The 27686-nt window shown below is 41.7% G+C and overlaps 2 long non-coding RNA genes across 3 annotated transcripts; one reads left to right on the top strand and one right to left on the bottom strand.

Moving 5' to 3' along the window:
- The first annotated feature begins 20148 nt into the window (after positions 1-20148).
- On the top strand, positions 20149-21678 carry LOC115630028. 2 transcript variants are annotated; one of them, XR_003995975.1, is made up of 2 exons: positions 20149-21486; positions 21548-21678. It is a non-coding gene; the product is annotated as an uncharacterized LOC115630028 (long non-coding RNA). The 2 variants fall into 2 exon arrangements; XR_003995974.1 differs by having other exon boundaries at positions 20149-21482.
- Positions 21679-24658: 2980 nt separating this feature from the next.
- Positions 24659-26588, bottom strand: LOC115630029. Its single transcript, XR_003995976.1, has 3 exons — positions 26438-26588; positions 25471-25553; positions 24659-25394 (listed from the first exon to the last, which is right to left on the bottom strand). It is a non-coding gene; the product is annotated as an uncharacterized LOC115630029 (long non-coding RNA).
- Positions 26589-27686: the final 1098 nt, after the last annotated feature.

The following is a 27686-nucleotide window of genomic DNA, read 5'->3' on the forward strand; positions in this document are numbered from 1 at the left end:
GGTACAGGGTATAAAAATTATATTAATTAAAATTTTTCATTAAATTAAAGACATGTTCATGTACAGTTTCAACAGCAAACATTTACATCAGAATCGTGTCTCTACGTGGTTATATGCGTGTATTTATGCAGCACAAAGTTGAACCAAAGCAGCAACAACAACAATAACAACACCAGCTGCGGGCAGCGCTGCAGGCAGAGGTACAAGAAGAGCATGGCCAGCGATTTTATTTATGGCTTTCTTCAGAATTGACATATCATGATGAAACTTGGCGTACATACACATAATCACTAACGGGATGTAGTTACCAAATACTAGTTCGAAATTCTAATAATTATGGAAAAAACACGAATTGGGGAGTGGGGGGGTGTATAAAAATAAAAAAAAAATGAACTTGTCTTGGGGACTTAGGGGAACCTAGATATCAAGTTTGGTAATTTTACCTTTTGTACCTTCTGAGATCCTTGCGCTCATACAGACAGACGGACGGACATGGCTATATCGTCTCGGCTTGTCACCCTGATCAATAATATATATACTTTTTGGGGTGTGCCATGCCTTCTTGTGCCTGTTACATACATTCGCACAAAACCAGTATAGCCTTTCACCCTTTGGGTACAGGCCATAACAAGTAGAGAAGCTAAAATCGGGTATCCCGACTCTGTACATATGTGTAGAATAATTATGCGTGTATGTGTGTGCCTGTGTATGTCTCGTGTGCCTGTGCAAAGCAGTAACAACAACACCACCTGCGGGTACTGCTTGGTCTTATGTACATATATGGCTAAAACTTGGCACTTGGACTTATTATCATTAACTGGAGGTATTTGCCAAGATTGAGTTCGAAATTCCAAGAAATGCGGGAGTTATGGATTGAGGGGGAGAGCGGGGAGGGTGGAAAATTGCAACAACGGCAAACAGTGGAGCAAGTTTGCTAAACAAGTAAATATAACACTAATTATATTTAACAAATTGACAAATTACCAGCAAAAGAAGATTTTTGAAAATATATGTTTACCCCAAAAGCCCCATATTCCAATGTATTTTGTAAAATAGAATAAGTTTACCAACTTTGTATTTAAGGCGTATTATGTTGTACCACGAGATAGCACAACTCAAAGTTCCAGAGCTAAACAAGATTTTAAGTGAATTAGGTTTGCCAACAGAGGGGCTAAAAGTTCAGTTGCAGGAAACTTGATCGAGATATTATTCTGAGGGAGCAGATTCTGAGGCAAGTTCAATATACGAAGAGAGTGTAGCAGAAGGTGCAGGTATTTCAGAGCAAATTGAAAATATACAGCAAGACGTTCAAGAGAGAGGATCCGAATCTAGCAACAAAATGACGTTCACATTAAGAGATATTCAAGACTCTATGATAACTTTCGATGGTAGCGGAAGCTATGACGTTGTCGCTTGGTTAAGAGAGTTTGAAAATAATGCTCTTACTGTACAGTGGAACGATTTGCAAAAATTTAGGAGGACCAAACCTGTTTATAAATTCTAAAGAAGGGCTTAACGATTGGCGTACGCTAAAAAATGCATTAGAAGATGAGTTCAGCACAAAGTTTACGGCAAAGCAAATACATAAATTATTGGAAAATAGAAAGAAAAAATCCGATGAGAGTTTAAATGAATATTATTACAGCATGATGAGTTTAGCTAATAAAACCAAACTTGATGAGGAGAGTATCATTGAATATATCATTGAGGGTATTCCAGATTCAAAAGTAATTAAAAGTATTTTATACCAGACAACTACATTAAAAGAGTTACGCGACAAGCTAAGAATTTATGAGAAAATAGCATCAGGTAGAGAATGGAAACCGAAAACAAAGTTTGAAACAAATGAACAAAAGAAGTTCAAAGAGGATATTCGTTGTTTTAAGTGCGGAGGGAAAAAACACCTAGCCAAAAACTGCAGAGAACCAAATATTAAATGTTTTAAATGCAATGAGTTTGGGCACAAGGCTAATCAATGCGAGGTGAAAAATGAACATGCATTAGCAAAGAAAGATAAATCAGACTTGCAGCAGCTATCGCAAAGCGTTTTTAACAGAGTTTTCATAAATGTCCAGATAGGTAAACATATTTTGTCAGCTCTATTCGATTCAGGCAGTGATATATGCACCATCAGCGAGAAAAGTTACAAAGCGATACATCCAGTTACTCTAAACAGAGTTTATGTCTTATAGGTATAGGAGGCAAAAAAATTTATACATTGGGTTCTTTTAGAGTACATACACAATTGGATTCTAATCCAATAGCGATTAGTTTTCATGTAGTTCGAAATGAAGACACTTTATACGACGGTGTCATTGGAAGCGATGCTTAGAGTTCGTCAACGTGACCCTTACAGCTAAAGGCATTAGTTGCCAAGCCAGAGAAAATGTTTTAAATGAAGCAAAAAAATATCAGGAAAGTAAAAAAAAAAAGGAAAAAAAAATACCGGAGTTAAAAAATACATTTAGCCAGCTACTAACAATGGAAGTTGCTAAAGAGTCGAGTAAGCTTGACTTTTCCCATCTAAAGACCGAAATAAAAACTGAAGTAGAAAGCATGATTGATAGTTACAAGTATAAAAAGCCAGAGAGTAGTCCAGTAGAGATGAGCACTATATTAACAGACGAAGCACCAATTTATCAGAGGCCTAGGCGATTGTCAATTGAAGAGCAGGAAAAGGTGGACAAACAGGTTGAGGATTGGCTCAAAGAGGGAATAATTCGTCAAAGTTTTTCCGAATTTGCTTCTCCTATTGTGCTTGATTATGCTACTATAGAAAGCTCAATTCAAAAATCATCAGAGATAATTTTCCGATGGCAACAATCGACGATGTTCTATGCAAGCTTCAGAAAGGGAATATGTGCACAATATTAGATCTTAGAAATGGAATTTTCCACGTTCCTATTAATGAAAATTCCCGGAAATATACAGCTTTCGTCTAGCAAAAAGGGCAATACGTTTTGTTTTGTTCCTTTTGGAATTTCAAACCTCCCTGCTGCTTCGTGAGGTATATATTTGCAGTATTGAGACCACTAATAGACAAAGGAACAGTTATTTTATATATGGACGATATAATCATTCCTTCAAAAGACGAACAAGACGGATTAAAAAAGTTAAAGACGTGTTGAGTTTGGCAGAAGTTTCAGGCCTTAGGATTAAATGGGAAAAATGTCAGTTTTTAAAACGAAAAACGAAACGTTCCTAGGGTATATAATCGAAAACGGTTCGATAACTCCATCAAAAGAGAAAACTTCAGCAGTTAACAATTTTCGTGTTCCTCGAGACAAAAAGGCAGTTCAACGTTTTTTAGGTTTAACATCTTACTTTCGCAAATTTGTACAAGATTTTGCCATAGTGGCCAGACCTTTGACCAATCTAATGAAAAACAATGTGACTTTTAGGATGGAAGCAGAAGAATTAGCATCGTTTCAGGAGCTTAAATTACGTTTGACTAATTCACCAATTCTACATTTGTTTGATCCAAAGATTAGTACCGAAGTGCATTGCGACACGAGTATGTATGGATATGGTTCTATACTATTGCAAAAAGATTCCGTAGACCAACTTTATCACCCAGTCGAGTATATGAGTCGTAAAACTACCGCAGCCGAAGAGAAGTACTCGTCTTACGAAGTAGAAGTTCTCGCGATAATCCAGGCTTTGAATTTATTTGCTAGGACGAAAAATTAAAATAGTGACGGACTGCAACGCTTTTGCTATGACCATTAAAAAACAGGATGTTCCTTTAAAAGTAGCAAGGTGGGCGATTTTTCTTCAGGATTTTGAACATATAATTGAACACAGAGCAGGAACGAAAATGAAGCATGTTGATGCTTTGAGCAGAGTACACTTTTTGTTGATTCAAGATTCTTTAAGACACCGCATTAAACAGGCACAATGTCAAGACGAATGGATAAATGCTATTTTTAAGGCATTAGAAACAGGAATTTATAAAGATTATTATATTAAACACGAAGTATTGCACAAGGATTTAGTGAGAGAATTAATAGTTATACCCTCAAAGATGGAACACGAAATTATTACAATGGCACACAGCCAGGCACACTACGGTGTTAAAAAGACCACTGAACTTATCCAAAAACAATATTATATACCAGATTTAGCAAAAAAAAAGGTTGAAGCGATTATAAAATCATGCGTAGAGTGCATCGTAGGTGAGCAAAAACATAGCAAGAAGAAGGTTTCCTCAATCTAATCGATAAATCAGATGAGCCTTTGAAGACTTTTCACATCGATCACATTGGTCCAATGGACACAACAAAGAAACAGTATAACCATATATTAGTGGTTGTAGATGCATTTTCCAAGTTTGTTTGGCTATACCCAACAAAAAGTACTGGTGCAGAAGAAGTTGTAGATAAACTGCAAAAGCAAACAGCGGTATTCGGTAATCCAATGCGAATGATCACAGACAGAGGCACAGCTTTTACTTCAAACGTTTTTAAAGAATATTGTGAGTCAGAAAATATTCAGCATTTATTAATAGCCACAGGTGTACCACGAGGTAATGGACAGGTAGAAAGAATCAATAGAATTGTCATTACTATGTTGAGTAAGCTATGTGCTGAAAATCCACAAGTCTGGTACAAAAACGTCAATAGAGTCCAGCAGTTTATTAACACATCTCCTACAAGAAGTACTAAAGTGTCTCCTTTTAAAATATTAACAGGCATAAATATGAAAACAAAAAACGATCCCAAACTCAAGATTTTGCTGGAGGACGAACTCCTCAATGAATTGCAAACCGAAAAAGACGAAATTCGTAAAGCTGTAAAAGAAAATATTGCTCATATTCAGGAAGAAAATCGACAGTCATATAATAAATCTAGGAAAACTGAGAATGAGTATGAAGTCGACGACATGGTAGCAATTAAACGTACACAGTTTGGACCAAACTAAAGTGATTTAATCGGAGTAAGGCACTCCACAACCCATGCCCTACATAAATGAGGTAGAGTTTTAAAACATTATAAAATGCAAAAACGAAATTAATGCTACTAAGTGCCCTTGTGATGCCCATAATGATAAAACGTAACAATGATAAAATTATAGATTTAAGTAATAATACTTGCGACACACCGTTGTTACGCCGGATTGCAGCATCATCAATAGCAAACTTGTGCCGGACCATGAGGAGGTACTATTAGGCACCGTGCTGCTCAAGGACTTCGACGGATTGTTGAAAATGGGGGATGAGGATGAGGAAATGGAACTAAAAGATACATTCCTCAACAAGTTGTCAAACGCCAGCGTAACCGTGGGGCGACGTACCTACGTGGCATGAGATTCAGCAGATTCCAGCAAGCACCACCGTGGGACCGTCTGGGATACCCGGCACTCCGACAACGTCAGCAACAACAACGATGAAGGTAACGACGGCAGCGGCAGCAACTGCAGCGGTTGATAGCATAAGTTTGGTATTGTCATAAGTTAGTTTTTATTCACATTTGGTAAAATAAACAAGTCGAGCTCCGCTCGCAAATATATCTCTATATATATAAAACAGTTTGTCCTGACTGACTGATTGGTGATCAACGTACAGCCCAAACGGTAAGAGCTAGGAAGCTGCAATTTTTACTCAAGAATCCTTTCATAGTATAGGTGCCCACTAAGCTCCAAAGGCGTGAAAACAGGCTCCAACGTTTGTATAAAAAATTTACATCTGATTAACTTCAAACTTAGTTTGTATACTCTCAGAAAAATCCAAGAATAACTGTATACATGGTTTTTAAAAATTTTTTTGGGGACTGAAATATGGGAGTTTTCATGTAAAAAAAAATGGGGCACAAAAGGAAACCGCGTGAACAGCCCAAAGCCCAAGAGCTATGAAGCTGAAATTTGGGCTCAAGGATAGTGAAGGTGCCCACTAAGAAGGGATTTTGGGAAATTCAAGCTCCAAAGGGGGGAAAACGAGGTCCAAAGTTTGTTTGAAAATTCTGCATTTCTGCACCGATCAACTTGATTTTTATAATCTATAAAAGAATACAAACAAAATTGCATACTCGGATTTTCGAAATTTGTGGTGGAGCTTGAATTATTGGGGTTTTAATATTTATTCACCTTTTCAAATGAAAAGTTTATGTTATAAATTTCGTCCGATCGAGGTCAAATTTGGGTAATGTAATCTACTTAACTAAATCTACAACTTTGCTTTCAAGGATTTTCAAAATATGCATTTTACAAATGCAGGCAGAACAAATACAAAATATCAAACAGTTGGGGACAATTAAGTATACATACACACACACACACACATACAAACATCACTACACTCGACATACGGAATGCCTTCAATTCGGCTGACTGGGGTCGTATCCTGCAGGCCCTAAGGCACTTCTCCGTCCCACATTACCTCCTCGCTATAGTGGAGAGCTACTTCGACGGGAGGACTCTGTCCTATGGCACCGACGAGGGAATTCGCTCTCATCACATATCCCAGGGTGTGCCTCAGGGATCCATTCTGGGACCGCTCCTGTGGAATGTGATGTATGATGGTGTACTGCGGCTGCATCTACCAAGGGGTGTCCATATTATTGGATTCGCGGACGACGTGGCCGTAGTCACAGTAGCTAAAGATCTGTGTGACGTGGAGGTGACCTGCAATTGAGCGATCGTACAAATTGCAGCCTGGCTCAGCGCTGCCGGACTAGAGCTGGCCCCTCACAACACCGAGGCTGTTCTTATCAGCAGCCGGAAGACGGAAGAAACGGTGCGCATTACGGTAGGCGGGACAACGGTGGAATCGAAGCGAGCTATAAAATATCTTGGCGTGATGATAGACACTAGGCTCTGTTTTAGAGAGCACTTAGCTTATGCAAACCATAAGGCGTCGGAGTCTGGGAGAGCGCTAGCACGGATCATGCTTAATACACGTGGTCCCAAACAAAGCCGAATAGCACTGTTAACAAAAGTAGTGAGATCTGTTATGCACCTCAACATTGACCACGTTACGGCAGAGGGTTAGGCGGCGTAGTATTGAGCGCTGGCAACGGCGCTGGGACGAATCCAACCAAGGCGGATGGACGCACCGCTTAATACCCAATATAAGAGCGTGGATCGAGGGCAAGCACGGCGATGTGAACTTTTACACCACCCAGCTCCTGAGCGGTCATGGCTGCTTCAGGAATTACCTGCATCGCTTTGGGCATGACACGACTTCAGAGTGCACCTGGTGCGGAAATGGAGTTGAAGAAGACGCCAACCATGTTATATTCGAGTGCCCAAGATTTTTGAGGAACCGGAGTGAGCTGGTGATCTCAGTAGGCATTCCTATCTCGGCGGACAATCTGGTGAGCCTTATACTGTCCACCAAAGATGGACGGGAGGCAACAAATCGATTCTCTGCGGCCGTTATGGCCGAGCTTCGGAAACTGGAGAGAGGCAGAGCGGGCCTGTGAACGATGTACGCGCGCGTAAGACGCAATGCTTAGCGGCAGTTCCGTACGGATAGTGCACCATCTTACATCAGTCCACAATACGATATTTGTTTGTTTTGTACATTTGTTCGTAATAAAGTAGAATGAAAAAAAATAAATAAAAAAAAAGCACTCACGCACACACCACACACGTGTTGTTTATACGGTCGTCGGTTTTCTTTTTCGTAGTGTAGCAAGTTGGCTGCAATTAATTTTTTTTGCGTAGCTATCTGGTCAGATCCAAAATGTGGAAGCCACTTACCATCGTTCCAGGCGTGAAATTTGGTAAGACTCAGTCCACATTCCTGTGTGAGCATATTGGCTGTCGCCAGGCGATTGAACTTTGACCCTTGAACCTTGACCGGCAAAGTCCCTCACCTGTGCGGGGCAGGCAGGCAGGTCGCGCATTTTCTTTTCTTTACTCGCCACGTTTTATCGTCCATCAACTCAGCGACTGCATAGTTGCATCTGCGTCAGCTGGCCACTGCCCAGCTGTTGCAGTACTGCATCTGGCTTATCGACTGCTGCCTGGTTGCCGCTTGGTCCTACAGGGGGCGCCATCATCACACCAGTGCATACTTTTAGGATCGCCGGGCAATTGGGAGCAAGTTCCCTCATACCAACCCTAAACTGGTGCATAGTTTTAGCTCTGCAGCTTTTATTTTTTCATTAGCGAGATAGTACAAAGACCGGACGGGCCGTTTTCCAACCCCTACTGCACCAGCGGGGTACGCGAAAGGGGCTCTGGGGACCGAGCAGAGGCGGGATAGCCCCCATCCCGCCAAGCAAATTCTTGGCCACCGTGGGACCTCGCTAAAAAGCACGCCGCAATGGTCGATACCCACTTAAATTGTCTGCAGAAGGTGGAAGTGCAGCAGTTGCACACAGTGAGCCGCATACAAGGAGCTGATGCCGCAATCCAGCCAAGGGTTCACGTGGAGGCTCCCACCTCGCACTCACTCGGCCCATCACAGGCAACTTCAGGGGATTTAGCCTGGCTAAAAGCTAACGAAGCCATCGCCGATGTAAACCCATTTGCGCGTCGATCGCTGGTGGCAAGATCTCCACCGAAGTCAGCCCCACCCTTAGCGCCTCTGCAGAGCTTCCCGCTTTTTAACTCACCTGCAGCAACTACACCCACGTGTGCTGCAAACGTATTGGAGCAGCCAAATATGCCCTTCGCGACGCCACTTGCAGCGCCCGTTCCGACTGCTAACACAGCAGGGATGATCAACGAGTTACCAAACCAACCAGTTACGGCCCAGGCAGAGATGCTGGAGCTGGGCACGCATCTTCAATCAGTTTGCCGCCTTTTTGAAGGCCAACAAAAGAGACACGTCAACCAGCAGGACAAGGAATTGTTCGCCGAAATGCTAAGGCTGCACAGCTCGATATGCGGCAAGCTGGAGTGGCCGAATACTGGCGAGAAGCCGCCCAGAAGCGAAGTTGGTGTACAAACTATACAGCCCTGGCCAAAGACGTTTAGTCAGCCCCAACTGGTCACCCCTAAAAGACTCAGGGATCCGAAGAGCAACCAACGCGTAACGCCACCAAAAAAAAACCGATAACGCACGACTACAAGGCCGCCAACGCACCGCAGGATCAGGTCCCAAGCACCCAGCCACAAGAATTTTCGCAGGTGGTAAAGGGAAACGGGAACCCTCCAGTCGCCTCCACTGCCCCCAGAGTGGACACATGGACGAAGGTTAAGCGCCAGACACGTGCGAAGCAGGCCAGACGCCATCATAGCCAAGGGTGTCGGCGAATCTCAGTATGCTGACATACATAAAGCAGTCAAGTCTGCACCTGAATTGCAGCCATTAAAAGATGATGTACAGTGCATAAGGAGAACAGGAAACGGCAGCCTGCTCTTGCTGTAGAGCTGTAGAGGCAGCCTTAAGTGGAATAGCCGTAGTCAAACCACTGGTAGAAGAGGCTCAATTGGAGATTCGTGACCTTGACGAGTTGACCACCAAGGAGGAGCTACTGCACGCAGTTAGATCGAGCATCGACGACTCGAAAATCGGGTCAGAAGCGGTAAAATCAATCCGCAAGGTGGGCAGCAAATGCCACACTCTCCCTCCCAACAGATAAAGCACGGACGCTTACTGAACTGGCAAAAGTGCGCATAGGCTGGGTCGTTTGCGTATTCGAAGTGTAATACGTCCAAAACGGTGCTATAAGTGCCTGGGCTTTGGCCACATAGCAGCAAAATGCACGAGCGACGAGGATCTGAAAGACTCCTGTTTCAGATGCGGCGATAAAGGGCATACAGCCAGCGATTGCACGAACAGCCCGAAATGTGCACTCTGCAGTAGGAAATAGCTCCCAGTAACGGACCGTGCCACAGGCAGCTTCAAATGCCAGGCATTTAAGGAGGCGGTTCAACAAATGAGATGGTCCTGCAGCTTAACCTTAACCACTGCTCTGCAGCGCAAGACCTGCTGCTGCAAACTGTCAACGAGGAAAAGGTAAGTCTGGAAATCCTCAGCGAGCCATATAAAGTCCACAGCAATAGTAGCTGGGTCGCTGACCTGTCCGGTAAAACGGCTGTGCAGACCAAGAACGCTATGCTTTTCTGATGTCAGAGCTGATTACTTCTTCGTGAGAGCCAAGGTGGCTAGTCTGTGGATATATAGCTGCTACCTACCGCCTAGCCTATCTCTGACGGAATTTGCAGCAGTCCTAGATGCAATAGCTTTTGATGCCAGAGGGCGTAGCCGAGTCATAATTGCGGGCGACTTCGACTCGTGGGCGCTAGAATGGGGCAGCAACATTACCAACGCCTGAGGCCGGATATTGCTAGAGACGTTCTCGCCTAGAACTAACACTATTGAATAGCGGATCGCAGCACACATTTAGTAGGGCAGGCGTTGGCTCCATAGTCGACTTGACCTTAGCTAGCAGCTCTCTACAAAGTCAAATCAGATGGTCCATAAGCTATACCTTTACTGCAAGTGATCATGTTGCCATAGTCTTCTCGGTTGGCGAGATAATACGCAGAACTAGAGACATACCGCTCCCCAGCATTGCATACAGGTTAGAATCCTTCTGTCCATCTTCATTTGCTAGCGCACTCAGTGGCCTCACCCTCTCCGGAGACTCCGGGACTCCGCCAACCAGGATCCATGAGGAAGAGCCTACAAATTGATAGTGAAGCGTATCAACGCTGGCCGTCACGACGTCCCCCAGGATGCACTAAAACTTTCGCGAATTGTGGATGCTTTATTCCCTGCGAGACCCGAGATGACGGTTTTCATCCCAACCACGGAAGCGCTCGCCGCACACGGCCTAAAGCCCAACAAAGCAACGGGTCCGGATGCCGTGCCAAATCGCGCCTTAAAGCTTGCACTGTGCATGCATCCCGAAGCGTTCGCTGCGCTCTTCGGGAAACGCATTGGAGAAGGCATTTTTCTGGACTGTTGGAAGGTGCAGAACCTGGTCCTGTTGCCAAAACTAGGTAAACCACCAGAAGACCCTTCGTCGTATAGGCCGATCTGCCTATTGGACTCAGTCGGGAAGGTTCTGTAGAAGTTGCTGTGCACGAGACTGGAGGCAGTAATTGGGCTGTCACACAATCAATTTGGTTTCAGGAAGGCGACATCCATCCTTCACGCAATTGAAAAGGTCATGAGCATCGCATCAAAGGCTATTGCAGGCACCAGATGGAATGGTGGCATCAAAAAATACTGCCTGGTGGCCACGTTAGACGTCAGGAACGCGTTCAACTCGGCGGACTGGGGCTGCATTCTAAATGCTCTGGGCGCTCAGAGTGTCCCTTTGCACCTGCAACGCGTAATCAGGAGTTATCTCAGCAATCGGGTACTGAGTACCACACCTCAGAGGGCACAAAAAGTCACAACATTGTTGCCGGCGTCCCCCAAGGGTCAGTTCTGGGGCCCTTATTGTGGAACGTCATGTATGACGGAATTCTACGCCTTCAGCTCCCATCTGACACGGAGCTAGTGGGGTATGCAGACGATGTAGCAATCGTTTGTGTCGCGAAGGAGGTCAGTACAGCGGTATACGCGTGCAATCGTAGCATCCAAGCCATTATGCTGCCATTGCTGGACTCACAGGCTAATACCAAATATTGCACTATGGACTAGCAAAACACACGGGAATGTAGACTTCTACCTGACGCAACTGCTAAGCGGGCACGGTTGCTTCAGAAGCTACCTCCACCGTTTCGGACATGACTCTACCTCGGGATGCCCTACCTGCTCGGGGGTTATTGAAGACGCACAGCATGTAATCTTCGAATGCCCCAGATTCGAAGTGGAGAGGCGGAGTTGGGAGGAAATAGCTGGCACTCCTCCCCTGGCGACGAACCTGGTAACTCAAATGCTCGCCAACGAAGAGTCGTGGAATGCCTGCGCAAAACTTGCGGCATTTATAATGCGGAAGCTCCGTAAACTAAAGCGCGAAAGAAGGGACGTATAGGCAGGTTGTAATCCGGGCGAAGCAATGCCTAGCGGTCGTACCACCCAGATCACAACCTGTGTATACTTATCGTTTGTATATTTATTATTTTTTTCTTTTTTCTATGTTAATTGTTTACCTTTTACTATTTTAAAGAACACAAAAAAAAAAACACACACACACATACAAGCAGCTGTTCGTGTAGTTGCGTGCAAATAATTGAAATAGCCAAACCAAAATGTGAGACACTAATGTGTGAATGTACACACATACATATGTACACATCTATATACATATGTATGTATGTTCATTCGTCTTGCACTAACAGAGCAAGATATGTTAATTATTTAAAAATTATTTAACATTTTTAAAAATAATTTTTTCTTTGTTTAGTACATTTGGCATTAGGGATTTCATTCGTAACATTATGCAGCAACAACAAATTAAAAATAACGCAAATATCAAGTAGTTGGGCACATCATATACACACACTCACACACAGACGCTTCTATCGCTCCCAAGGCTGATACATGGACGAAGGTTCAGCGTCAGACACGACAGAAGACCAGGAGACCCGATGTCATTATAGCCAAAGGCGTTGGAGAAGCCCAGTACGCTGACATTTTGAAGGCAGTGAAGTCGGCTCCGGCTCTGCAGTCACTGAAAAACGATGTTCAACGAATCAGAAGAACGGGTAACGGCAGCTTGCTCTTAGAACTGAGCAGATCACCGACGCACGACATTGGTAAGCTCCACGAAGCTGTGGAGGCGGCCCTACAGGGTATGGCTGTTGTCAAGCCGCTGGTGGAAGAGGCCCAATTAGACATCCGGGATTTGGATGAGCTAGCCACCAAGGAGGAGATACTGGAAGCGCTAAGGTCGATCAGCGAGGACCTCAGCATCGGGCAGGACGCAGTGAAGTCAATCCGCAAGGTGAGCGGTGGACAACAGATTGCCGTACTATCTCTGCCAGCAGAGAAAGCAAGGAGGCTCATAGAAACAGGCAAAGTGAGAATAGGCTGGGCAATCTGCCGCATCCGAGGGGTGATTAGACCAACTCGCTGCTACAAGTGCCTTGGCTTTGGTCATACGGCAGCAAGGTGTAGCAGCGCGGAAGATCTGAAGGACTCGTGCTACAGGTGTGGTGAAAAGGGGCACCTAGCCAGGAACTGCTCAAACAGCCCGAGATGCGCATTATGCGCAAAAGACAGCCTGCCAGCGACGGACCACGCCACAGGAAGTTTTAAATGTCCGGCGTACAAGGAGGCGGTAAGACTACTAAGATGATAAGGTTCTTGCAGCTCAATCTGAACCACTGCATCGCAGCACAAGACCTGCTACTGCAGACCATCGGCGAGCAGAATATTAGTCTGGCTCTACTCAGCGAGCCATATAGAACGTACAGCAACAGCAATCGGGCAGTGGATCTTTCCGGCAAGGCTGCTCTATGGCTGTGTGAGCCTAGAGCGCCCGCTTTCTCGGAATGCAAAGCTGGTAACTACTTCGTGAGAGCCAAAGTTTCTGACCTGTGGGTCTATAGTTGCTACCTTCCACCCAGCCTTTCCTTATCGGAGTTCGCCTCTGTCCTCGACGCTCTGGTAGACGACGCCAGGGGACGTAGCCGTGCTATTATTGGCGGAGACTTCAACGCCTGGGCAGTTGAGTGGGGCAGCAACACCACTAACGCGAGAGGCCGAACACTACTGGAAGCTTTCTCAGTATTGGATCTGACGCTGCTGAATACCGGGTCACAGCACACATTCAGCAGGGCAGGCAGCGGATCCATAATTGACCTGTCGTATGCTAGTAGCTCCCTCCACAGCCAGATCATGTGGTCCATCAGCGACGCTTATACGGCAAGCGACCATGTGGCCATCACACTCACAGTCGGAGTAACTTCCCGCAACATGCTGAATCCACCGTCCGCCAACGTGGCATACAAGCTGGATTCCTTCCGTCCAGCATCCTTCGCAAGCGCCCTCAGCGGCTTCCGACTCTCCGGTGATCCGGAAGTTATGGCTATGGACGCCGTGGCCCAAATCCGCGCGGCATGCGACGCCAGCATGGACAGACGTTGCCCCTATAGGCGCCACCACGTACCAGCTTACTGGTGGACCAACGAAATCGCGGAACTGCGAAGCTCTTGTATCAGGGCAAGAAGAATGGCGCAGAGAGCTCGCGGCACACCCTCGTCGCCCCTCAGACAGGATGCCTATCGGGAGTCTAGGCGATCTCTGAAAAGGGCGATAGCAGCAAGCAAGAGGCGATGCTTTTTCGAGATGTGCGACTCTGCCGAGCACGACCCCTGGGGGAAAGCATATAAGCTCATTGTGAAGCGAATCTACGCTGGCGGACGCAATGCTCCCATGGATGCTGAGAAACTCTCACGAATCGTTAATACCCTATTCCCCTCGAGACCTGAGTCGCATGCGATGATACCTACCAGAAACGAGTTATCGCCTGCCTTAGGCGACGTCACCACTGAGGAAGTGCTGCTGGCTGCTCGTAGCTTGCAGCTCAACAAAGCGCCGGGCCCGGATTCTATACCGAACCGCGCACTCAAACTGGCACTATGTATGCACCCTGGGGCGTTCGCTACTCTGTTCGGAAGGTGTATCAGGGAAGGCATATTCCCTGCCTGCTGGAAGGTGCAGAACCTGGTTCTACTGCCGAAACCTGGAAAACCACTCGAAGACCCCTCATCCTACAGGCCGATTTGTCTCCTGGACTCGATCGGTAAGGTGCTGGAGAGACTGCTTTGCTCGAGGCTTGAAACAGCAATCGGTCTATCCCCTAATCAGTACGGGTTCCGGAAATCAAGGTCCACCATAGACGCGATCAGTAGAGTGGTGGATCTTGCGTCGAAGGCAATAACAGGTAGCAGATGGAAGGGAGGTGCCAAAGAATACTGCCTGGTGGTGACCCTCGACGTCAAAAATGCATTCAATTCGGCAGACTGGGGATGCATTCTCAACGCACTGGTGGATCAAGGCGTACCCACGTGCCTGGTGCGCTCCATTAGAAGCTACCTTAGCGATCGGATACTTAGGTTTCACACATCGTCGCACCAAATCCCTCAATGTTGTCGCTGGCGTTCCCCAAGGGTCGGTCCTAGGGCCGCTGCTCTGGAACGTCATGTACGACGGCATTCTCCGCCTCCAACTCCCACCCGGTACGGAGCTAGTGGGGTACGCAGATGACGTCGCAATTGTAGGCGTTGCGGAAGACATCAAAACCGTGGAAGACGCGTGCAACCGCTACATCCGGTCGATCATTGACTGGCTGAACACCGTGGGGCTGGAACTAGCGGCGGGCAAAACAGAGGCAGTGCTAATCAGCAGCCGCAAGGCGGTAGAGCAAGCGCACATCTCAATTGACGGTACTCTCGTGCGGTCCAAACGATCAATTAACTACCTTGGGGTTAGATTGGATACGAGATTGTGCTTTCGTGAGCACCTGGAGCAGACGAACAAAAAAGCTGCAGAGGCCACACGGGCGCTAGCCCGAATTATGGCCAACACTCGGGGCCCAAAGCAAGGTCGGAGGTTATTGCTTATGAGCGTAACCAGATCAATAATGCTGTATGCGGCACCGATATGGGCTGCCGCGGTGAACAAGAGGAGCTACATCCGCGACCTCGCTGCTACATACCGTCTTGGCGCTCTCCGTGTCTGTAGTGGATTCAGGACGGTTTCTGACGATGCCGTACTGGTGATCTCGGGGATGGCACCTATCGACCTCCTCGTCCTGGAAGCGAGCTACCTTCACAGTTTTGCAGCCGGGCGGCCTCGCAGAGACGCGCGGGCGGCGGCTAGACGTACGACGGTAAGCAAGTGGCAAGAGCGATGGAATGCCTCGTCAAAAGGCTGGTGGACCCACACGCTAATCACTAACGTAGCATCGTGGATCGACAGAACACATGGCAAGGTCGACTTCCATCTGACCCAACTTCTGAGCGGCCACGGATGTTTCAGAAGTTATCAACAACACATATTTGGGCACGACTCCAGTGCGGAATGCCCGGCCTGCAGAGGGATACCGGAAGATGCTAACTACGTAGCTTTCCATTGCCCAAGGTTTGAGGCGGACAGAAAGAGACTGGAGGCGACAACCGGATCACCTCCAACGGCGTCGAACTTTGTGGCCAACATGCTCGCTAACGAAGATTTGTGGGCTGCGAGCGCAAACTTTGCGGCCTCCGTTATGGGCAAGCTCAGGAAACAGGAGCGGGACAGAAGCGCGATATAAGCGGGTTGATCGGCCGGGCGAAGCAATGCCTAACGGCCGTACCTCCTGGACTTTGACCTGAGTATATCATTATTATTATTACTTTTACTATTATTATTATTATTATTATTGTTATTTCTCTATCCATATTGTTATTTTGTACTTTCCACTCTTTGTCAGTTTATATAAAGAATACAAAAAAAAAAAAAAACACACAGAACAAGCAACAGTTCGTGTCTATGTGTGCAATTCTCTACGTACGGTTGAAAAAGTAAAGAGAAGCATGCATGCACATGTGCAGACTTATGTATGTATGTATGCCTGTGTACGTACATATATAGCATGTATGTACATTCGTATGCATGTATGTATACATTGGACAATCGAGCACTGTTGTTTGATTGTAATAAATAATGTTCTATGGTTTTAAATCAAATTTTTAAAAAGAAAAACAACAACAACTGCAAGTCATTTGCTCGCGCTACATCAGCTTACAAATTACAGTACCTTCGCTAGGAAATGACTGCGTAAGCGATAGTAAAGCAGGAACCGAAAGCGGACCTACACATATTCTTCTTCGCGTTGCGGGCAGATGTACATACATATGTTGTATATGATTTGTTCTAATTGATCTCAATAAATTATAAGATGTTATTATTTAAATTTTCTGTTAATTGCATTCAAACTTCAATGGAATTATTGATTGTATCGATGGATTCATCTATCGATAGTTTTAGTGTTAGCTAACAGCGCTACAAATGTATTCTGAACAAATCTAAGAGTCATTTACCGTTAAGCCTATTTTGTGAGTGTATTCATGCGATTTACAAAAGCAGAAACACACCTTTTACATTCACAACAATCATATTTGGAATTGAAGACACAAATTAGTGTTGAATTAAACAATTTAATACATACTTATATATGTATGTATAGAGGCGGATAACGCCTGCATGAAAAATTTAAATGTATGTACATATCAGCATTGCCGAACGCTCCAATTTTGGCGGGACGTCCCGATTTATAAATCAAAATTAAATGTCCCGCGTCGGGGTTTTCTGGGATAACTCGATCGTGCGTACAACGTGCTGAGGAAGCACACAGTTAAGTCAGGACTGGCAACCGCCCGGTGCGTAACGAAGATACATATGTACATATGTATGTATGTATGTATAACCATACATAGCACTTATTGTACTATATTTGCTATTTGGTAAATGAACTCTTTAAAAAACTTTAGAGAGCGTCGAAAGAAGAATATCATATAGTAAATAAACTAATAATTATAAGCACATTTTACTTAGCCCAGCAAAGACGGGCAAGACCTACTAGTTTTTTATAAAATAACATAACTTAAAGTTTTAATTGTTAACAAATCATTAGTATTTAAATCAAATTAATGTTGTATAGTTGATACTTGGACATTGTGCAATAAATTATAAATCACTAAAATTAAGAATAATTATACATACTAAAAAATACTACGTTAAATTAAAATAATGCATAAGCAAACAATATGCTAACGGCTGTAAAAAGGACAAGGTGGAAACTCAAAATTATAAAGAAGGGGCGTTGAGTTTGGAAAGCAGAAGCGTATGCATGTAAGTAAGGAGAGCTGCCTACAAAAAAACGGAAATTAATGTGTGAAAAAAAAGTATAAGATAAGAAAAATCATAAAAAAACCATAAGGGCAAAGCTTTTTATTCACCCTTACAATCATCAGAAGTGCTGCAGAATCAAATAAACAATCGCCTACTCAACGCCAAAACGCATTTATAAAAAGAATAGAAAGAAAATGATGAGTGGCAAGGATTTTGACAAATACACCGCCGACGCACAGTGGGGCCTTAGGCCGAAACAGCTTGCGAAAATCAAAATTTTCATGAACGCTTTGGGAGTAATGAATAAACGTGTCTAATAGTTTTTTTTCCAAAGATTACGAAAATCTTACTCTCAAAAAAATCGGAATTATAGTTTAGGACATATGTGCACTCAAAGTCGACCCTTTTTTAAGCTCGCAACAATTAATTCAATTTGATGCAAATACTTCATCTTTCAGGTATAATATTAGCTAAGTTATGAAACGAATCATTGATGTTTTGATTTGTATTGCTAGATGAATTAATTTTATGCATTATTTAATAAAAACTATGTCTTTCGTATTTGTAGTTATCTAGAAAACGTTATTTTTTAAACTACCTATTTTTAGGGTGTTTTTCAACTTTGATGGAAAATAAAAAAAAAGTACCCAAAAGTACCTCGCCCATATTTTCAAAATATGTTCCTTAAATATTCTTTTACCTAACGCAATAAAACTTTCATCCGCCCGGATCCGCCGGTGTGCACCAGAGCAAAAAGAGTGCCGCAACTTCGGAAAAAAATCAGCGAAAAAGGCGCTGCCGCGGGTATAAGAAGAAGAATGCATTGCAGGTAGATTCGCTGTAACGGCTATTAGGAACATTGTATTTAGCATTATGGATACAAAAATATACCTAAGCGGTCCTATTTGATCCACATTTAATATTGTGCAACCAAAATTATGCATAATATTTATTACAGGTAGTGTAATTTACAATATTAGGTGAAGGTCTTGCAATCTTTTTGACCCTTTCATGAATTGTAATTTCTTTGCTTTAAAGCATTTGAACAGGCAAAAAGAGGTTTTAGTTTAATATCTTAGGTATGCGTTTAGAAATGGTATATATTGCCAATATTTTTGGTGCAGCGTAATAGTCGAATTTTGACTTAAAAAGCAATCAGTTGTGTCTAACTAGCAGTGAATAGTATTTTTCAATATAATTTACGTTTAAATACCTTAAAAGTGATTTTTCTTTAACATGGCTGTGCAAAATGCAACATTATTTGATCTATTTAGGAATTCCAATGATGATAAGGAATTTGAAGAAGCTGTTCTGAAAGAGCTGTATGATGCTCTGGAAAGTGCAGATCAGCAAAAAATGTTGAGAAACAAGCTTAAATTAATTTATTATAAAATCAAACAGAAATGGATAAGCGTAGGATATAGCAAGCAGAAATTTGATTTAAAATATGAAATCTGGCTATCAACGACTACGTACTTGGATACATCAATGGACGATGTACCCTCTACATCAACTGGACGAGCCAGAGGAAGACCAACGAAAAATATTGCGACATTCCCTAATTCGGCATAATGTTGATGTTCTTCCTGGGTACAAACAAATAGGATCGGCTAAGAAAGAGGCAGTACCTCAGCCCACAATAGTGACGGAACAGTCAGTGCAAGTAACACTTCAGGACCTTATGGATCACACAGCTAACTCCCACGGTACATAAAATTTTGGCCCATGGTCAAATTTTAATAGAATATCAGTGTCTACCAATTGGAGAAATGTCAGAGGAAGCCCAGAATTCAGATATTTGAACACATGCAAGACGTCACGAATAAGGCAAAACGAGGATCTCTTCAATATGTTGTCAGCCTCTTCAGATCCACTGGTTTCATCCCTTAGACATGTGAGGTCTCAAAAAGAATTAGTTAGTAATTATTCTTCGGACATGGTGAAATTATTAGATATTCCTTCGAATGTAGACGACTATTTTAAAGAAAACATATTAATGTAAATAATTGCAGCTGTCAGTACTTTATAATAAAAATTAATGTAATCATAAAATATTAACAAAATATTTTATTTTAATTTTTTTTTATGTAAAAAAAATTTTCAATATTTTTAAATTAAAAAAAAAAATTTTAATATTTAAACAATTTTTTTTCCAATTTTTAATTTGTTAAAAACTAAAAATATAACATAACTGAAAATAATTGTATCATTAAATGTTTTTTATTAGTTTGATTAGGCAAATATTGCACTGGCAACTAAATCCAACTTTGAGCACACATTGCGCAGCTCCTAGAAATCACAGCACAATGCGCTATGACTTGTTTCAAAGCTTAAGAATTTTTCTTTCAATTTGAAATGACGAAAATTTGAATGACGAAAATTGCTTTAGCCGTTCAGAAGATATGATTTTTGCAACGAAAAAAGTCCGAAGGCCGCACTGTGCGACGGCCTAAGACGGTTGTTAAAAACATATGCATCATTTATGCATCCAACGAATGGAAATAAATCTGAATTAATTCAGAGACTGATCGATGCCCAAAAGGATGACGAAATATTGCGAAATAAGAACAGTACTGGAGTCAACGGCAGCAAGCCAAACGTGAAGGAAGAAGTAAAAAAGCAAGAATACGAAAGCGACAACAATGTAGTACAGCAAGCCGACGAAAGTACCGACTACGACACAAAGCACGATAATGAAACAAACAATGACAACATGTTTACATAACAAATTCTGAGTAATTACCATAGCCAACCTTTAAGCAAATACAATGATATGAGTGGCATCGTCATAGCAAACGAAAAAGACACAAACGAAAATGATCAAAGCAACGATAGTAAGACCAGGGATGACAAAGAAAATAAGTTGTCCAACACAGAAACACCGAAACGAGATAATACGGAAACTACAACAAGCAACAACAAAAATAACATTGTAAAAGCGAAATCTGAAAAAGAGGATTTAATGCTAAGGGAGATAGAGGTATTGAAACGAGAACTACAAGCCACAATGCGCGAAAACGAAATATTACAATTATTAATCAACAACAGTGCAGTTTCAGCATCCTGCAAAAGCATTCCGTTTACACAACTCAAGGAATTAGTATCTGAATTTGATCCAATGGAAGGTGACACAGACATTCAATTGTTCAAGCAGCAGATTTTTTCGGTACGATCTATGTATAATTTGGACGAAAACAACGTACGTGCACTCATCGCCAACCGTCTTAAAGGCAAAGCCGTAAAATGGTTACAAAGCCGAAACGATTTGATGACAATCCCAATCAACGAATTGCTCAATGAGATGGAAACTATTTTTCAAAACAGGGAAAGTCTCCTACCACTTAAACGTAAGTTTTAAAAGAAGACCTGGCAACTTAATGAGTCTTTCCAAGAATATTTTTACGAAAAATTAATATCAACTACATTAAACGTCGACAAAATTGAGTTACTCGAGCATATAAATGATGGCATTCAAAACTATAATCTACGTACTCAAGCCCGTATGCAACGTTTTAAAAATACAACGGAACTACCTGATACTTTCAAAAGCATACAATTGAAACCAGATTACACTCACAAGAAAAATCATAACAAGCAGAATATCGAGCCTTCAGCCAACGCAAATAGTCGTCAAATGGTCGTCAAATGCTTCAACTGTAACTCCAAAGGACATATGGCCCCTGAATGTCGCAAGCCCAAAAGAACACCTGGAGCGTGTTTCGTTTGTAACGAAATGGGCCACATTTCAATAAACTGTAGCAAACGCAACGACTTGGAACTACGAGAAAACCAACCAGTATGTAAGACTTATAGATTACTTATTTAATAACAATACTAATGTCATCATTAAACACCCTTTAGAAACACTAATTGACCCTGGAAGCTCTGTCAGTTTAATATGTGAGGAGAATGTACCCAAGAAACTTATTGAAGACTATTCTTTTGTTCAAAATTATTACGGAATAAATAAAAGTAAACTTATAATCATTGGAGTAATAAAATGTAAAATCAAAGAAGACCAAATATTTAAAAGGGTAAGCATAGGAAATCAAACTAAATATGATCAAAATGATAATTCAACAGAAGTAGCCGAAACGATAGAGCACAAAATAAATCAAAACAAAGCGAATAAATATATCGGTTTTTATGATAAACAAACAGAAAGGGCTATAGAAAAATGTGAAACAGAAGAAATGCGATCTGCTCAAGAAAAGCTCACAGCAATAGAAGAATGTAACAATTTAATGGCTATTGATATAAATAGCGATGAAAATTACCCAATGATTAACAAGACTAACATACATATAAACGACAAGACAAAATTACAAGAAGTATTTGTTCAACATTATTTAAAAAGTATCCGTCCTGAAAAGCCAGCTACCAAATGTCAGTTAAAATTAAATCTAAACAATGTAAGGCCTTTTCACTTCAAACCTAGACGCTTATCATACAAAAGAAAAGAACAAGTGCAACAAATTATAGACGAGCTATAAGAAAAGAAAATTATAAGGCCAAGTCATTCTGAATATGCGTCACCGGTTGTACTAGTAAAAAAAAAGAGTGGAGACATTCGGTTATGTGTAGATTATAGGACGCTTAACAAAGTTACGCCCAAAGATAATTACCCACTGCCACTAATCGAGGATCTTATTGATAAACTAGCAAACAGGTAAATTTTTACATTGTTAGACTTAAAGAGCGCATTTCACCAGATAGATGTTCATGAAGATTCAGTTAATTACACATCCTTCGTGACTCCGTTAGCCCAGTTTGAATACTCCAAAATGCCCTATGGCCAGCGATTTGTCAACTATGTATTCGATGATATGATTAGACTAGGAAAGGTTGTCATATACTTAGATGATATCATGATTGCGTCGAAATCAGTTGAAGAACATTTTAGTACGCTAACGGAAGTATTTAAAAAATTAACATTAAATAAATTAGAGTTGACTAGACAAATGTAAATTTATGGAAGATAAATGCGAATATTTAGGCTATATTATCTCGAAAGAAGGAATGCAGCCAGAAAAGAAAAATATTGAAGCCATAACTAATTTTCCAATTCCTAAAAACTCCAAAGAAATCCATAGCTTCCTAGGGCTCTGTTCCTATTTTAGAAAATTTATCAAAGAATTCTCTATACAGGCCAAACCACTGTATAACCTTATTAAAAAGAATTCCAAATTTCAGTTCAATGAAGAAGAAATACAATGTTTTGAAAAACTTAAGCAAAAATTAATCGACGCACCAATACTCTCTATATATGATCCTTCACACGAAACTGAGCTACATTGCGACGCCAGCTCAATCGGATTGGGGGCAATATTATTGCAAAAAAAACTTGATGGCAAAATGCATCCAATATTTTATTTTTCGAAGAGAACTACTAAGTGTGAAGCAAAATATCTGTTTTGAATTAGAAACGCTGACCATAATTTACGCGTTACGAAGATTTAAGATTTATCTGCATGGAACAAAATTCAAAATAATAACAGATTGTAACTCATTATCGTTAACCTTAAGCAAAAAGGAAATTAATCAAAAAATTGCTCGTTGGGCCTTGGAGCTCGAAAACTATGACTACGAAATTGTCCATAGAGATGGACAGAAAATGAAGCACGTTGATGCGCGAAGTAGAATATCCAATATGCTTGTATTGGAAGAGAATACGTTTGAACAAAATCTTTCCATTTGTCAAAACGAGGACACGGTTATATGCAACATACGCAAACAATTAGAAGAAAAAGAAAGCAATCTGTATGAAATGAGAAACGGACTAATTTTCCGCAAATTCAAAGGCAGAATACTATTTTATGTACCTAATAATATGGAACGAAGCATTTTAACACTTTATCATGACCAAATGGGACACAGAGCGTGTGAAAAAGTATACAATGCAATAACAAAGTCGTACTGGTTTCCCAGGTTAACTGAAAAAATCAAAGAACACATACGAAATTGTCTAAAATGCATAACATATTCACCGAAACTTGGTAAACATGAAGGTTTACTATGCAGCATTCCTAAAGGTAATACACCATTTGAAATGCTGCATATTGATCATTTTGGGCCCATAAAATCACAAAAAGGACAAAAGAGACATGTACTACTAGCAGTGGATGCCTTTTCGAAGTTTGTTAAACTGTATAAAACAAAATATACGGACTCTAAAAGTACAATTAAACATTTATCCGATTATTTCAAAGCATATAGCAGACCCAAGACTATAGTTTCTGACCGTGGAAGTGCATTCACTTCAAAGGATTTCGAAGAACTTTTATTGACTAACAACGTAAAACACATAAAAGTAGCAACAGGTTCTCCACATGCGAATGGACAAGTGGAACGTATAAAAAGATGTTTAGGACCAATGTTGGCTAAATTAACAAGTGCAGGAACCACAAAATCATTCGAAAAGGAGATTACGCAGCATTCAAAAAAATAATATTAAAATATAAAGGACTGTACAAAGTTAATGAGATACTACCAAATAACAGATACGTTGTATCAGATGTCGAAGGATTTCAATTAGCACAGGTGCCTTACAAAGGAATCTGGGAAGCAGCCAATATGAAACCATAGATGAATATGGAAAATCATACGTCAGAAAAAGTAAGTAAAAAGTCAGATTCAGAGGAAGAAATTGAAAGTTTATGTCAGAAGAAGTAAGTGAAAGGTCCGATGCAGAGGAAGAAATTAAAAGTTATATGTCAGAAAAAGTAAGTGAAAGGTCAGATGCAGAGGAAGAAATTGAAAGTTATATGTCAGAAAAAGTAAGTGAAAAGCCAGATTCAGAGGAAGAAACAGAATATTCTATGTCAGATAAAGCGAGTGAAAGATGTTGCATCGGCTAATTATCGGCCGCAATTTCTGGCCACGCCGGCATACATGGGTCGCCTCAACAGGTTACCAGCGCCACCTTGCGGTACCGGCAAGTGACAGTGTCAGCTGTTGCGGACGCAGGGCATGGTTGTTTGGCGTAGAAGTATGAGAAGGCTGCAAAAAATGGAAAGAAACGGACGTAAAAAGGATTGGGAATTATCACGCGGTACAGGGAATGGAGCCGACGCGGGAATCGACATTTTGCTGAGGATATTGGAAGAGTGCGGTTGTGCAGTGGGATTCTGCTGTCGTTTTTTTGGTTCTGTTTAACCTGCAAATTGGTAAGAGAGCAAGGCGTGTAGTTGTGGAAAGAATGAACATTTACTGATGCATTATATACGTCTACAGAGGTTGTAGACCCAGCAGTAGACGAATGGCCGCTGGGTCTCTTGATTAACTCTGGCCGTATAAACTGTCCACGGATTTAGTGGCCCCAATCACATGCCACATCGTCTCGCCGACCACTATTTCAACGCACGTTGAGGCTGCATTGACCGTCCGCATCATCGCATCGTCTCCAGCAGTATCCCGTCGATCATCATCGTCAGCGGTAGCCCGTAAGCGGCCTATACAGCGCAACCCCACCGACCGGCAGATTTGACAGCACCGTCGGCGTTGGAGGCGTTATGAAGAGGAATAACGACTGAGTGAGTCCTTTCCAAAACGAGTCCCGTTGTGCAAGCGGCGCCCACGCTGCGCCGCCTCAGCAGCTGAGTTCTTGCCCCATCGTGACCCACTTTCAGAGGAGGCTGAAGCAGAGTAGAGGTGTTAGGCTGGCCGTCATCAATTGTAGTGCCGATGAGAAAGTGTTGTTCCTTTAAGACTGAAATTTTAAATAAAATAATCGTTTGCGTATACATAGGGCGTATGAATCTTTATATGTATGTATGTACACTTACGCGTATTCAGTGTGAATAGTGGAATTTTATACAAATCACTCGCATGTACATGGAAGCATAGATATCAGTGTGGACTCTTGTGGCTAATGGAAAAAGAAGGAAAACGAGTAAAATAGTGAATGGCAGGCCATAAATAGGTAATCAATAGGAGTGCCCCTGACCCGTAAGAGCTCTTAGGGGGAGGTAAATTGCGCCCATAGCTTAACTGTCGTGTAGGCCTACGATTTGTCTCGAGCTTTCGTTCCACTTCTGTTGGCTTATATGAGTTTCGGTCCTTGTGTGCATGCCCATGTTGAATCTATACATACTTAAATATCACATGTAGCACAACATTCATATACATGGCACAACATTTATACGCACATTTCGCAACGTTTATATATATATATATACATAAATAACACAACATTTACATACATGTCATAACATTTATGTATATATGTATATCGTGCAACATTTATATATACATTCATAGCACAACATTCATATACATATCACAACATTTATACGCACATTTCGCAACGTTTATATATATACATAAATAACACAACATTTACATACATGTCATAACATTTATATACGTCGTGCAACATTTATATATACATTCATAGCACAACATTCATATGCACATCACAACATTTATACGCACATTTCGCAACGTTTATATATATACATAAATAACACAACATTTACATACATGTCATAACATTTATACACATATCACAACACTTATATACATATATATATATATATATATATATATATATATATATATATATATATATATATATATATATATATATATATATATATATATATATATATATATATATATATATGCATAGTTTGTAAGGGTATTTTGTAAATTTGGCTTTGCTGCTCTGCATATTATAACGTTTTGAAAAAAACAAGAGATAATGACGCGTTTTTGCTAAACACGTAAAGTAAGGGGGGGGGATGAACTCACCGACCGGGCCAAAATAAGGAGTACGTAGCTCCATTGTGGGTAGCCACAAACTGTGCTGGCTACAGGATGGGCGGGAGCGCTTGGTCAGAAACATCGACGTCCACAGAAACTGCCGGAGGAGTTTTTTTTGTCGCATCGTAGTTTTTTTGTTGCACTTGTTGTTTCGTTCTTTTGCAGTTTGTTTGTTTACGTTTATGGTGATGAACTAGTGCTGTGCGAAACATCGATGTAAAATCGATACATCGATGTTTTGCAATTTTTTCCAAACATCGATGTTTTATTTCCGATTTTCAATGTTTTTTACTACTTGAAAAAAAAATCGCCGAAAAAGCTAGGTATGTATGTAAAAGCTAAAATTTGTTACGACTACGCTTTTCCTCTTGGGCAACGCCGGCTGGCTCATCGGAATTCTCCTTGGGTGTGTGGTTCCAACCCTATGCCCGCGTGAGTCGTACAATAACCGATAACACGGTTCCTCCATCGATAAACAAAATGCCATCACTACAATAAATTCGACGCGCAATATACAAAACCGAATTCAAAACGTAAACAAACCAAAAAAACTAACATAAACTAAAAGAAACGTAATGCGACAAAAAAACAAATAAACGGCTAACTCCCTCAAGCTACCCGTACGAATACGGATACGAATACAAGGAGATTATATACGTGCGGACGGATAGAAATTGTGGTATCGGACAACTGTGTGGGATTTTGCTGTTGTTATCCCAGGCGTACCCACCCTGCCTGTATCCAAAGGCAAAATGTTTCTTGGATACCCTTTATTTGGGCCGTGCTTGGGATATTCCATGGCAAAGGTGAGTCTCCCGCCCCTACTGATGCTGCTTTAATGCATCATCACCAACGGTGCGACCATTAAAATTAACAATTAATTTTCAGTTTATGTGGCCACAAACATACATATATTTCAGTGTGATTGAGTGTGAGTGCAAACAATGTAAACATGGAACAAGAATTTTTATATAAAAACGAAATAAAGAAGGCTTGCCAACGGCCAATGCGGTTCTTTATACATATGTGCCAACATGCAAGTATGTTTATGGCAAATAAATATGTATGTAGATATATGTGTGTGTATGATAAAAAATATGCGCGGTACAAAAAATTATAGACAAATGTCTAACCAAATCCTAACGAGAGCTCTCGACGGTCATGGGCGCAATAGAAATATAAGACTAATATAAAACACTGCGCGCTACTGCAATTGGCAATCTTCGTACAATATAAG

Source organism: Scaptodrosophila lebanonensis, unplaced genomic scaffold (assembly GCF_003285725.1).
Source record: "Scaptodrosophila lebanonensis strain 11010-0011.00,11010-0021.00 unplaced genomic scaffold, SlebRS2 tig00000224-arrow-arrow-pilon, whole genome shotgun sequence".
Taxonomy (NCBI): Eukaryota; Metazoa; Arthropoda; class Insecta; order Diptera; family Drosophilidae; genus Scaptodrosophila; species Scaptodrosophila lebanonensis.